General features: G+C 42.0%; 1 protein-coding gene and 1 pseudogene across 3 annotated transcripts in view; both read right to left on the reverse strand.

Moving 5' to 3' along the window:
• The window catches only part of LOC148116177 (H-2 class II histocompatibility antigen, I-E beta chain-like), a 252,867-nt gene that overhangs the window by 61,149 nt on the left and 178,211 nt on the right, over window positions 1-13,507 (reverse strand). The window lies entirely within an intron of this gene.
• LOC148116179 (rano class II histocompatibility antigen, A beta chain pseudogene) lies at window positions 4,703-5,329 on the reverse strand (annotated as a pseudogene). Its single transcript, XR_015732837.1, has 2 exons — window positions 5,048-5,329; window positions 4,703-4,887 (listed from the first exon to the last, which is right to left on the reverse strand). The product of XR_015732837.1 is annotated as a rano class II histocompatibility antigen, A beta chain pseudogene (transcript).

Here is a 13,507-nt window from a genome sequence, read left to right on the forward strand (position 1 = left end):
TGACCATTCAAAGTTACAATGGCACCGAAAAAAGTGACTCTTTGCCTAACATTCCTTCTTTTTAAAATACTTTTTATTGTTTGAATGTTTTTTAATACTTTCATGTAAATACCTGTTTTTATTTACCTCACTTGTTGTCAGATGAGGGGCTACATAAATGTGAGAGAGAAGATGAGAGAGAGAGAGAGATTTGATGGGTGGATGGATAACCTTATTATTTTGAATATAAGCAGAGACAGTAGAAGCTTATTCGTTCCCATCAGTGTCTTGTCCATTCATTGAAACCTCTTTAAATACCTTCCAATTTCTGCCCTTGAAGGAATCTCCTCATAGAGCCTCCACGGCTTCTGCCGGCCACAGTCTCCCTAGTTCTCTCCTGGGTCCTCTCTGATGAACCTTAAAGGCTTCTCTGCTGACCGGAGCCTCCCAGAGAGGATCGGAGGGGCCAGGAGGAGGAGGGGGAGGGGCGGCCTCAAAGGCTCCCTGGGGGTTGGAGAAGGCCCCGTCCAGGGTCTCCCCTTCCCTGGTGGCAAAGGCCCCGTATGGGGGGAAAGGAGGGGGGGCTGCTTCCAAGGCGGCCTCTGGTCTGCTGGGTTTCCCAGGAGCCTCTTTCCTCTTCCACCAGGCCCAGAACCTGCCTCCCAGGTGAGGCCAGGGGAGTCCAAGCCCCCCATGACTCTTGGGGGGAGCTTCCTCCGGGCCTCGGCTAAGTAACAGAAACTTCCATCTCTTTCCTCTGGTTGGTTGGGAGGCTCCGAATATTCCCCCATGGCTCCATCCCTCTTTTCCCCCTTTCCCCCCCTTTTATCTCAACCCCAAATGCATTGAAGGAGGTTTTTCTTTCTTCTGTTGCGTTTCTAGATCAGTTTGTTTATTTTTTATATACATAGTGCAACTCCACCTCCTCTTTTATTAGGTCTGTTTCTTTGGAGCACTTTAAATGTGAAGATATTAAATGGAATAGCTGGAAGAGAAAAATGCACAATGGTCCAGAACACACCGTTGTGGCAGGCTCCTATATGAGGTGATCTGCGCTCTGATTGGTTGCTTTGGGTGGAAAGGGGGAGTTTCCCTTTTTTCCCGCCTTTTTCTTCCATGGGCTCAGAATGCTGTTTGAGATTTACCTCACAATCTCCCGGCATTCCCGACTATCTTGTCTGCTGTGAATGTAGATGTGAAATACATTTATTTACATAAAACTACAAGTTTGTGTCCGTGTCTCCCACTTCCTTTGGACAGCTGCTGCCTGATTCCTCCGCATTAAATCTCTTTAGTTGCACCTTCCAATTTTGGGTTTCATCCCCTGAAGTTTTGGTGATTGCAACAATGTCACACCTGCCTTTGGGCTCCACCTTCACCCCGTTTATTCCTCGTACTATGAACATCCGTGCAGAGGCATCCGAGTCCCTCTTTGACTGACCCCATATTTGCTTTCTACATCTCCTGCTCTGTCTCCGAGTTTCCCTTCTTTCTTTCCATTCGGTTGATTCCCCTGAGATTTGAGCTTGAAATTTGCTTCTAAAACTTTGTCTCCCTCTCACTTCGGTCTCACTTTCAAGCCCTTCAGATGAGGAGAGCCGGTTGGTGTCCAAAGCCGACCTTCTGGGTTCTTCTGAGGGGCAGCTCATCTCCTGCCAGAAGCCCCCCATGTGGGTGTTGTGGACCATGGTCCAAGAATCCCAATTTCCCTCGAGAGAACCATCCCCTAAGCCAGGCTTGACTTCCAAGGTGCTGCCTTCCCTCCTTGTATGGTTCCCTTTATTGGGAGAGTGGAAGAGAAATCCCCCTGTGCCCCCAACTCTTGGGCTCCCTTGCCCACCTGCTCCGAGTCTCTTGGCATCGTTTCCAGGGACTTTTTCATTCCTCCCAACATGAAAGAGGAAAAAGGGATCAAAGAATCTGTGGGCTTCATTATTTCTGTAAGCCCCTCAGTCACGTCTTTGATAGTTGCTCCTGGGAAACAACCAACCACCTTAGTTTGATTGTCCATCTTAGAAACGGCTGTTTCAGTTCCCCTAAACAATGAATCAACACAAGACTTTCTTTTTTTCATAAGGAAGAGGAAGGAAGGATTCCAGGGTTTTGTTACATCTGAAGTTTATTCTTTTATAGCAAAGCGAAGGGAAGGGAAGTGAGTGGGAGGAAGACTAATGTAGATGAAGCTGCTGTGGGTTCAAAGCCAGGAGAGTTGAGGGATCTAGAGTGACAGGTCCACCTAGCATCCATGGGGACAGTCTAGATGGTCTCCACCCTTCCCTCAGAAGAAAGAGAGGCCCTGAAAGGAAGCTGGGGTGTATATATGTGTCTCAGCAGGAAAAGGTCCAGGCTGCCATTCTCCTCCTCCCCCCAAACTGCCACCTTCAGCCTCCATTTCTCACAGGTTGCAAACAGGACAAAGAGTCATCAGTTGTTAAAGAAAAAATATGCTTTTGCATCAGAGAGCAGGATTAATTCATGAGTGCTGTAGAAAAAGAGATGGGGAAGAAAATCAGAATATAAAGAGACACTTTTACTGTAAATAATAAATTCTTCTTCCCTTTCATCCCCCACCCACAAGGCAGACCCACACTGCAGGGGGTCTTCTGTCCCCAACCCATGCACACCTACCAACAGACGTTCAGGAGTTAAAGACCAAACCAGTCGGCAAAATCCTTTTCCTTATGATAACGGAACTTGGCAACAACCTAGTGGCTGCCTGCCAAGAGTTTATTATTTACAAAGAGGAGAGATAACTTCTCCCCAATTCTGATACATCAAAGGAAAGCAGCTCAATAATTACGGAACTAATCAAGTCCAGAGATACTCCAGCAAAGTCTTAAAGCTAGCAATGCAGAATGGCGTGGAAGCTTTCAGCTTTGTTCGTCACAAGGTTTGACTGGGCCCTATCTCTTGCCCTTCGGCGGACACCGAAGGCATTGCCAGAGAAGAGGGTCCTGGAGAGGGAGGCCTTGCCAACTCCTCCCCTTCACTCTCGGAGTCCTCTCCTGACGATGACACAGGCTCCGGTAACGGAGCCACAACAGGGGGGTGGTTGATAGGCAGGGACACATAGAGAGAGAATCCACCCATTTCAGGGAGGAAAAGGCTGGGATGCTTCATATGAAGAAAGAAGACGGGGCTATGATGGGGGTGGCAGCAAAGGGAGAAGCCTGGGCTCACTTGGCCAGAAATTGTGGGAATTCTCACAAGGAGAAGGGGGGGGTCAGGAAGAGGAGCCTGTCCAGGTTCCAACTAATGAACCCAAATGAGTCTGTATGGGGTGCCAAGAAGGATCATCTCGGACCGGAGGGGGGAGGGAGTGCAGTTCAGGGCGAAGTTTTGGAGGGAGTTCATTAAGTTGATAGGGTCATCTCAAGGACTTAGCTCCCCCTTTCATCCAAGTACGAATGGAGGTATAGAACGAGCTAACGCAATGACAGAACAATACCTGAGATGCTATGTTCATTATCAGCAATTTAGCTGGGCAGATCTCCTGCCATTTGCTGAAGTGACCTACAATACCGCAGTGCATAGTAGGGGTGAAATGCAAAATTTGTTACTACCGGTTCTGTGGGCGTGGCTTGGGGAGGTAATGTGACTGGGTGGGCATGGCCAACTTTTTTTTTTTTACTTTTAAAAGCATTTTTTTGGCGGAAGAGGTTGTAGAAAAAATGCTTTGAAAAGTAAAAAAGAGCCTTGGTACTACAGGGGTTTAAGGGGTTTAAGGCACCCTGTTATTAAGCTTATTAAGACCAGCTGCCTGCAATTACTGCAGGGTTCGAATCTCGCCAAGGCTCAAGGTTGACTCAGCCTTCCATCCTTTCTAAGGTAGGTGAAATGAGGACCCAGTTTGTGGGGGCAATAAGCTGACTTTGTATAAATATACAAAAGGATGAAGGCTATTGCTGAGCACATTGTAAGCCGCCCTGAGTCTTCGGAGAAGGGCGGCATATAAATCAAATTAAAAAAAAAAAAAGCCTCTGATGATCATGTGGCTCAGCTGGGAATGGTGGGGGAGGGGGGCGCGGGGCTTTTTGCTACCAGTTCTCCGAACCACCCACTCCCATCGCTACCGGATCGGGCTATCCAGTCCGAACTGGGAGCATTTCACCCGTGGTGTCACCCCTTTTGAAACAGCCACAGGGTGGAACCCCCCTCCACAGTGAGCCTAACAGAATGGGTGGGTTGCTTACAAAATGCGTGGGGGAATGTAAACATGGGGTGCTCCCTCCCCAAGGGAGGAATGGGAAGGAATGGCCCCCTCCTTCCCTTCCCTTTTACAATTTCCCAAAACGTGGAAAAATTCTGAGCAAGATTTTAGCGTTTGTGTGTGCTTTTGTTTTTGATTGCAATACTTTTTCAGATCTCTGTAAAGAAACGTTGCCCAAAATCCAAAAAACTGCTCTATCCACAACAAGGAGGTTTTGTTCAGGCAAGTTTTTTTTTTTTTTTTTTAAAGGAACAATTAAGGAATTTTAAAAGCCACCTAAAACTCTTAGGAGGGGTTGAGATGAGGGGGAAGAGGAGAAACTCACCTGCAGGAGGTTGGATGGGAATTGCTGGAAGGAGAAAAAGACCCAATCAGGACCCTTCATGGGCTGGAGGACTCAATGGGACCCCTCCCCATTGATAGCCCATCATAGGTTGCATTGTCTTCACTTAAAGCCCCTCCAAGAACAGAAGTTCCCATAAACATTCCTCAAGGGTCCCCTTTGGCCACCTGCTAAGCTTGAGGAGAGGCCTCCCCTAGAGGGTCCCCTCCCCACCACCTCTCCTCCAGCCCCCCAGACTCACCTTTCTTGCTCTTCAGGTAGGAGAAGAGACCCGCAGCCAGGAAGGCCACTCCTATCACGGCCCCCATGATCCCCGTCCAGAGTTTGCTCCTGGCAGAGCTGGAGGAACGGGGCTCTGGGGAAGGAGAAGGAGCCTCACCTGAGCAGGAGGATCAGGCCCACCTTCCCGCAGGAGGGTTCATTCCAGCTCTCCCCATAGGGTGGGCTTCTTCCCCTTCTCAGGGCAGGGTGGGGTCCCCAGAACAGGAGGGGAGGGAGGGGAGGGAGGGGCTTACCCCACTGGAAGGTGATGGGGGCCTCCAGGCTGGCATGCCCCACCTTGCAAGTATAGACGTCCCCCCGTTGGGGCTGGGTCTCCAACATCACCTGAAGCTGGTAGGTCCAGTCTCCGTTCTGGAGCTCCTCCCCAAAGGCCACGCCCTCCTCCTCCAGCCGCCCGTTCTTCAGCCATTGGATCTCGATCTCCACGGGGTAAAAGCCGGTCGCGGTGCAGAGGAGGATGGTGTTGGGGGAAGAGGGCTCCATCTTGGTGGGGGAGATGGAGACGGTGGGCTTGGCTGGTGGGAAGGAGGAGAAGGAGCCACATGAGAGACACGACAGGAAAGAAACGACGCAGAAGACGGGAAGGACAGATGCAGCACGAGTCAGCCCCTCCCCCCACAGCCTCCAGGACCCTCGAGGGGGCAGCCTCAGCATCTCCTGGGTCCCCAGAGGTGGAGATGAAACCTTATAACATCAGCAGACGGAGGAGACCTCCAGCCCTGGTGACGGATGGCCTCACCCAGCGGCTTCATGCGGAGGTTATAGAGGAGAGGAGAGAGGACGGAGCCAAATGCCTCTGAACTGCCCTGAAGATGATCAACCAAGCTAGCCAAAGAAAGAAAGAGAAAGAGAAAGAGAAAGAGAAAGAGAAAGAGAAAGAGAAAGAGAAAGAGAAAGAGAAAGAGAAAGAGAAAGAGAGAGAAAGAGAAAGAGAAAGAGAAAGAGAGAGCGAGAGGAGGGGAGGGGAGGGAGGGGAGAGGAGCGGAGCGGAGCGGAGCGGAGCGGGGAGCGGAGCGAAGCGAAGCGAAGCGAAGCGAAGCGAAGAGAAGAGAAGAGAAGAGAAGAGAAGAGAAGAGAAGAGAAGAGAAGATCTTTGTCCCAATTTTCTTCAGTGTTTCAATCACTTTTCAAAAAGTTTTATTTGGAGAAAGAAAATTTTTCCTTCCACTTTTCCTTTTCTCCCTTTAGGAGCCACAAGATACAGAAATAAACAAAAAAATCAGCAAAAGATTTCAGGGGGAAAAAGTGCAAAATGTGATGTGGCTGAAAACTCCCCAATTTTGGGCAGCCTCAACAGAAAGAGGCATTTTGAAGGAAAGGGCAAATGCTCCAACTGGCACACCTCTTGGATGGATTAATGGGGGGGGGTTAGTCTGGATGAGACCCCCCAAGAGAGTTGACAATAGATCCATTCCAGCCCAGAGTCCTTTGCTAACCATTTTTTTTTTCTCTTGAGGGATTTTCTTATTAAGAGTAAATTCTATGATGCTTAAGAAGAACCCATTTTTAAATGGTTCTTTGTAATTCCAACCTGGGATCTGGTCAGGTTTCCATGCAGAGAAATAGCAGCATTTCAGGTGTGAGTTGTTTTTATTTTCCAGGAAAATCCCATTTGCCTCTTGGGACATTAAAGGCCTTTGTGGAAGTGCTAAAAGAAGGCAGAGGCTTTACAAACTGAAAATGGATTTTTTTAAAAACAGGAAATGCAAATATTGGATGAGAAAAAGACTTTTAGCAAGAAAATGGAAGGATCAGATTTTAAATCAGTGGAAATTCAAAATCTGCAATTTGGTATTTTTCCATGTTTATTTTTATAGCATATCCCAAAGCTAATTATTTACAATACTGCAGTGTGAAGATTTTGGGGTTCCAATTTGGCCAGTTGGGAGTTGCTGGAGATTTTAATTGGATCGGAATTTTTTTTTTCTTTTTAAATATCTACCGAGAGACACAACTTTCTCCCTCTGCCCATCCAGGAATTCCATTTAATAGACCTCTTGATTTAAAACAGCAGGAGTACAAAATACAGAATGCAAAATTAACACTAGTGGCGGCATACAAGGAAAATCAGTTGAAGATGTTCTACAGATGGCATCTGTCACCGACAAGACTGGCAAAGATACACCCAAACAATAGGGCAACATGTTGGAAATGTAAGAAATCTCAAGGAACATCTATGGTGGACGTGCCCGGCAGCAAGAAAAAATGGGTCAAACATTAAGAAATGGATTGAACAAATAACAAAACAGCAAATAGAAAGGAAGCCAGAAACATTCTTGTTAGGAATTTTTACAAAATACTCCAAAGAAATATAATATTTGATGCTACACATCTTAACAGCAGCACGAATAACATATGCAAAAAATTGGAAACAGGAAAAACTCCCAATGGAGGAAGAACTGATAGATAAGATCTTAGAATGCGCTGAGATTGACAGATTAAGAAAAGAAATTAAGGAAAAAGAAGAGAGAGATTATTATAGAGTATGGAATAAATGGTATATTTGGCTCAAGACTAACAATAAAGAACAATAAAGAACAATAAATATAATATAAACTTTGCGAGTTCATTTTCCTGATCCGAAATAAGGTTCCAGATAACCTTATGGCACTCATCAGATCCAAGAGAAATAAAATACGATTTTAGAGGTATCCAGTTTAAAAGAAGTCTTTCGACCGCTTTAAACAAACTTAACCAACGTGTTGGAACATGGCGCAAAACTTCATGGAATTCTGACTCGCAAAACTCAAAAAATGATTTCAACTCTTCTCGTTTCTTCGCAGAATTCGAAAATTCGGCAAAAAACTTCAGCACTACGTTTTCGATATCAAAAGATAACTGCTTTAATGCATTTTTTGCGCTGTTGTGTAAAATGTGATTATTGCAATGAGCAGCTACAATATTGTCATTTTCCAGCAATAATTTTTGGTAAACAGATTTATTCACTCCATAATTGACCGATGCATTATCTGCTGAGTAAGCTGAAACATTATTTATTTCCAATTCGTTATCACTAAGAACTCGACACAGCTGATTTTTTATTGATGTAGAATCTTCGAAAGAATCCTCATAAAAGTCTAAAATTTTCACACACAGTCCTTCTTCACAAGTAAAATATTGTGCAACAACGGGATACATTTTGCGATTTCCCTTGTTTGATGTGTCAGTAGAGAGAGAAAATGGAATTCCAGTTTTAAGATCATTGAGCACCAACTCAATAGAAAAAGGATACAAAACCTCATTGACAATAGCTGATGATTTGGTTCTTCCACAAGACATCTTTTTTACAATTTCTGAATCATCAAAAATTTGCTTCATTAACTTAATACCGCAATCTTGAGCCAGGAAAGAAATATGGTGTTTGATCCCATGGTAAGTTTTAGCCATTTCAGCTACAGTCACTTTCTCACTGAAAGAGGAGTCTTTAACAATGAAAAACGAATTGATTCACTTGTTGCTGGAAGCTATTTTCTCCTTATTTAAATGATTTTCTGTGCTTGCATGCTGTGTGACAGCTTTTATACCATTATATTCAATTGTGAACGATTTCTGACACAATTTACAGTAGGCCGTCATATTTGTTCTGTCGGTTTCGTTGTTGGTAATCCATGCAAAAGTAGCTTCCCAGTCTTTGGTGTATTTGCACTCTCCTCTCTTTCGTTTTAAAGAATTCTAAATCTCGCCGCTGTCACTCTCATCACTCAACGCCATTTTAGGTCAGTCGACACAAGCTACAATACATTTTAAAAATGTGAACTGTACATAATTTTATAATATATTTTTATTTTAATCTCATCATTAATTTTTTCGGAGAATCGAGCTCAATGGATATTCGATCTTTGTCTCATTCTAACTTATGAAAAAAAAAGACAAGACGCGATTCTCCTATCCTTATTCTCTTAGACTGTACAGCTTTAGATTACGTACCATTTCACCATAAAGCTTTTGAATAAAAAAAATGTCCACTATTTTGTGAAAAAAAATAGTGAACATAATGTGGAAAAAGCGGACTGTCCGCTCAAATAGTGTGTTGCTAGTTTGGTTATCCTGGTTAGGCCCATATATAAGAGACTGTAGGCTTTCTTGTAATAGTAATATTTATTTCTTTTCTTCCTCAGGAACACAATTAGACAGGCACTAATCTGGGAGGAGCAAGAACTTATATACAGAGAAGGCGGGGCTAATGGTAAGTACTAACCAATGGTAAGTGACACAATGACATCACACAATGACATATAAACAAGCACACATATTTACAGATATCAGGTTAGGTATTTTCATCTGTAACAAATCCCCCTCTAAAATACCTAACTAATGGTGGGTTATTAAGATTATATATGCACATCAAGTTTGGAAGTCAAATACATATGTTGTTTGGTTGGCAATGGCTTAGTGAGGATATCAGCAATTTGTTCACTAGTATTGCAATGGATAGCTTTAATAAATCCTATACTTGACAGTTGTCTTACATGTTTATATTTTATATCGATATGTCGAGATCGTTGACCTATTGCTTCGGAAGCTGATATATCAATTGCTGCCTTATTGTCCTCATTGATAATAATTGGATAAACAGGTTCATCCCACACATTGGTTAACAAGTCATCGAACCAAGTTAGATTGTTGACCGCTTTGGATAAACAAACATATTCGGCTTCCGCTGTGGAAGTGGCAATTAAATTCTGTTTGCCTGTGTACCAGTGCACCGCACAGCCATTTATAAGAAAAACATATCCAGAAGTACTTTTTCTGGTTTTTGAATCAGTAGCCCAATCAGCATCAGCGTAGCAGGTCAAAGTTGGTTTTTCAGAAATGAATGGTTCTAAGAATAAGCACATATCAATGCTAGACTTTAGATATTTTAGAATCCTCTTAATTCCTTCCCAGTGGTATGAGTTAGGATTGCTTACATGTCTTGACAACAAATTTACAGCAAGGGTGATATCAGGCCTGGTCCAATTAGATATGTATAATAAGGACCCAATAATTGATCGATATAACGTGTTATCCTTGAATGGTTCGTACTCATTATACACATTCCTAAAAAAATCAGTTGACATAGGAGTATCACAAATTTTTGAATTAATTAAGTTACATTTTTGTATGAGTTCCATAATCTTGTCTTTCTGAGATAATTTGAACCCCTTATCTGTTTTGTCAATTTGGACTCCTAGATACTTATTTACCTTTCCTAATATTTTTAAGTTGAAATTTTTGCCTAGTTGTTCAGCGAAATTATCACATTTAATTTTGTCGTGTCCAAAATACAATATATCATCAACATAAATCAAAACATATTCAATAGAATCATTATTTTTTTTTGTGAAAAAACAAAAATCAGATGAAGTAGCTACAAAACCCATATTTTTAAGTATCTTTGATAAGCACTCATACCACCGCTTACCGGACTGTTTTAGTCCATAAAGGCTCTTGTTTAATAGCCAAATTTCTCCCTTTTTTGTATCCTTTCCTGGGGGTGCTTTCACATAAATTTCTTTATCTAGATCAGCGTGCAGATAGGCTGTCTGCACGTCAAATTGATATACTTCCAGATTTAAGATAGAAGCTAACACTAGTGCTGTTTTCACGCTTTCTGATCTAACGGTTGGGGAGTAAGTGTCTTCATAGTCATCCGGAAATCTTTGGGCAAAGCCTTGAGCCACCAACCTGGCTTTGTATAGGAATTTACCATCCTCTAGCTCCTTGATTTTATAGATCCACCTAGTGCCAATAGGGGATTTCTCAGTGGGCAGGTCTGTTGGTGTATATACATTTAGTTCTCTCAAACTGTCCATCTCTTTTTTCATTGCTTCCTCCCACTTACTTTTTTCTTCTAGGGGTAGCTTAAGTATGTCATCATATGTGTTAGGAGTCAGGTGTTTAGCTTGGATAGACAGTACGTAATCATCTAATCTTTTAGGAATTATGCCCCTATTGGATCTAATGGGCCTATTCTGGGGATGTTCATCGCTATGCATATACTTAGCTTCTTTTTCGGTTAATTGGTCTACTTTCAAAGTGGGGTGTCCTTTTTTCCATTCATCATTAACTATTACTGGGCATTTGATTCTGTTAGTAGATGTGGATTTGGGGTTCGTATCTGATGTGTGATGTTTTGCGTGCGTGTGTGTAATATTTTTTGATTCTGGGTAAATTTCATTGAGATGTAATTTTGACCAGTTCATGTGTTCATGAAACACGGCAGATCTGGATACAATGAAGTGATTATTTTTATCAATGAAGCGATATCCCTTGGTTCCTGATTCGTACCCCATAAATATCAGTCTTTTGGATACTTTCTCTCCTTTGCGCCTTAACTGTGAGGGCACATATACATCAGCAGATACACCAAATACGTGTAAATGCCCAATTTTTGGTTTCCTTCCATACATGAGTTCGTATGGGGTCTTATTGATTGTACTGGACCATAAGCGATTTATAGTGTAATTGGAATAATTAAGGGCTTCAGCCCAGAATGACTGGTTTAAACCAGCATCATCTAACACACATTTAACCATGGTTTGTAGCAAACCATTCTTCCTTTCAGAGACTCCATTTTGGAATGGGGAAAATGGACAAGATTTAAAGTGCAATATTCCTTGTGATTTTAGCCAAGTTGAAAATTCGTTGGATAGGAATTCCGACCCCCTGTCAGTCATTATTTGTTTGATTTTGGTATTGTATTGTGTTTCTACCATTTTAAAGAACTCCTTAAATTTTTTGAAAACCTCACTTTTGTGGTTAAGGGTGTATACAAAACCAAATCTACTATAGTCATCGACTATGGTCAGGAAGTATCTTTTTTTGTATTTAATTGAAGGTTTTAATGGGCCTACTACATCCATATGAATTAGTTGAAAGGTTGATTGTGTGGTGCGGGTGGCTTTTTTGGGTTTTGGCTTGTTTTTAATTTTGGAAGAATTGCATACAGAGCATTCTAAGTAATTTTTACAGTTCTTTATTTTTAAATCTTCGGAACACTCTAACATTTTTCGTATGACTGGAAAGCTCGCGTGTCCTAGCTTTCTGTGGAGTAAGTGACTACAATTATCGTGAATAGGTTTTCCATTGTTTAAATTTTCAGACATATTAGTATCAGTGTTTGATGCATTCTTATCATTATTTTCATCATGGCTATCTGAATTTGGTTTTTTGTTTCTTAATTGATAGTTTGCATAGACTAGTTCGTTATCTTGTGGCAGTAGGTATGTTAGTCCATCATTTGTAAATAGTTTACCTATGTTTCTGTTGTTCTTAGTCATGAATACCTTTCCACCTCTGAAAGTGGTTTCTATTGCATTGTCTATGCTTAACTTTAGGGTTGCCAATATGTTATTTGGAATTTCGGGCACAAATAGTACCCCCTCTATTTTTCCTATACCTTTTATATGCGTGTCTCCTATTCCTCTCACTAGGACTCTATTTTGGTTTGCTACTTTAATATAATATTTCTTTTCAGTGAAGTTACTTAATATTTCTCTATTATGAGTTGTATGGCATGTGGCTCCTGAATCTATGAGCCAGGTGTTGAGTGAATCAGATATCAAAGTGTTATTATTTCTTATTCCATATAGTGATCCTTTCTTATTTTTTCTAGGGTTATTTCTGTATGTTTGTCTTTCTCTAGAGTGTGGTGATTCTCTTCTCTTATACCTGTAATCTGGGGAGGTTCTGTCTAAAAAGTGTATTCTTCTATCCTTGTGTTTATATGAGTCACTGTATCCTATATTCTTGGGACAGTCTCTACTCTGATGTCTTTCAGATCCACATGTGAGACATTCATGTGGGTATCTGTCTCTGGCCCTGAAATCAGTCCTTCTTTGATTTCTACCTTCTCTTTGTTGTGTATATCGCTCTCTTCTAAGTCTATCTTCAGTAATAAGCTTATTGGTAAGGTTTTCTAAAGTAATTTGCTCTATACTTAGGTTATCTATTAGTGTAATGTAGTTATCCCAGCTGTGATCTAGTGAGTTAATTATAATGCTTTTCATGGTGTTGTCAGAAATGGTTTCTCCCCTTTGAATAAGGTCTGCTCTTACAGCGTTTAAATTCAAGATATGCTCACTCATGGATGTATCATGTTTTAGTTTGGCAGAATAGAATTCCCTAGAGATTTTTGTGGTAGTGGCTACATTTTTGCTATAGAACAGTCTGAATAATTTTTGATATACTTCAAATACAGTTAAATTATGCTCTATACTGGGGAGTATACTTGGGGAAATAGAAACAATTAACATATAGTATGCTTTGTGGTGGAGGCAGTCTATTTCATAGGTCCAAGGCTTATTTGGTGGGTTATCAATAAAAAATAAAACATTTTCTTTCATATATACAATCTGTAAACACTGATCCCATTCCATTAAGTTGCTTCCATCTAATTTCAATTTTATAAAGTCTGGAGGTATTGTCCCTGAGTGTAGTGAGGTGTTATTCATGTTTAGTAGCTGTCCATGATTTAAGACCTTAGCATACTCACAATAAGGCCTGGGTATGGTAGATGTATGTCTGTATTTACTTATCTCTATGTTGCGCTGACTCTGCTTTGTTTCCGGAGGGCCTCTGGTGACTGAAGAATGCCTGGGGTGCTGCTCTGCTCATCGGGGAGTCTTCTCTGAGGTCGTCAGTAAGTGGAGCTTGAGGCGGGCCACCATTGCCAATGGAGCCGGGTTGTTCAGGGAGCTGCTCTTCAGTAG

This window comes from Pantherophis guttatus, chromosome 2 (assembly GCF_059756535.1).
Source record: "Pantherophis guttatus breed Tessera chromosome 2, ASM5975653v1, whole genome shotgun sequence".
Lineage (NCBI taxonomy): Eukaryota > Metazoa > Chordata > Lepidosauria > Squamata > Colubridae > Pantherophis > Pantherophis guttatus.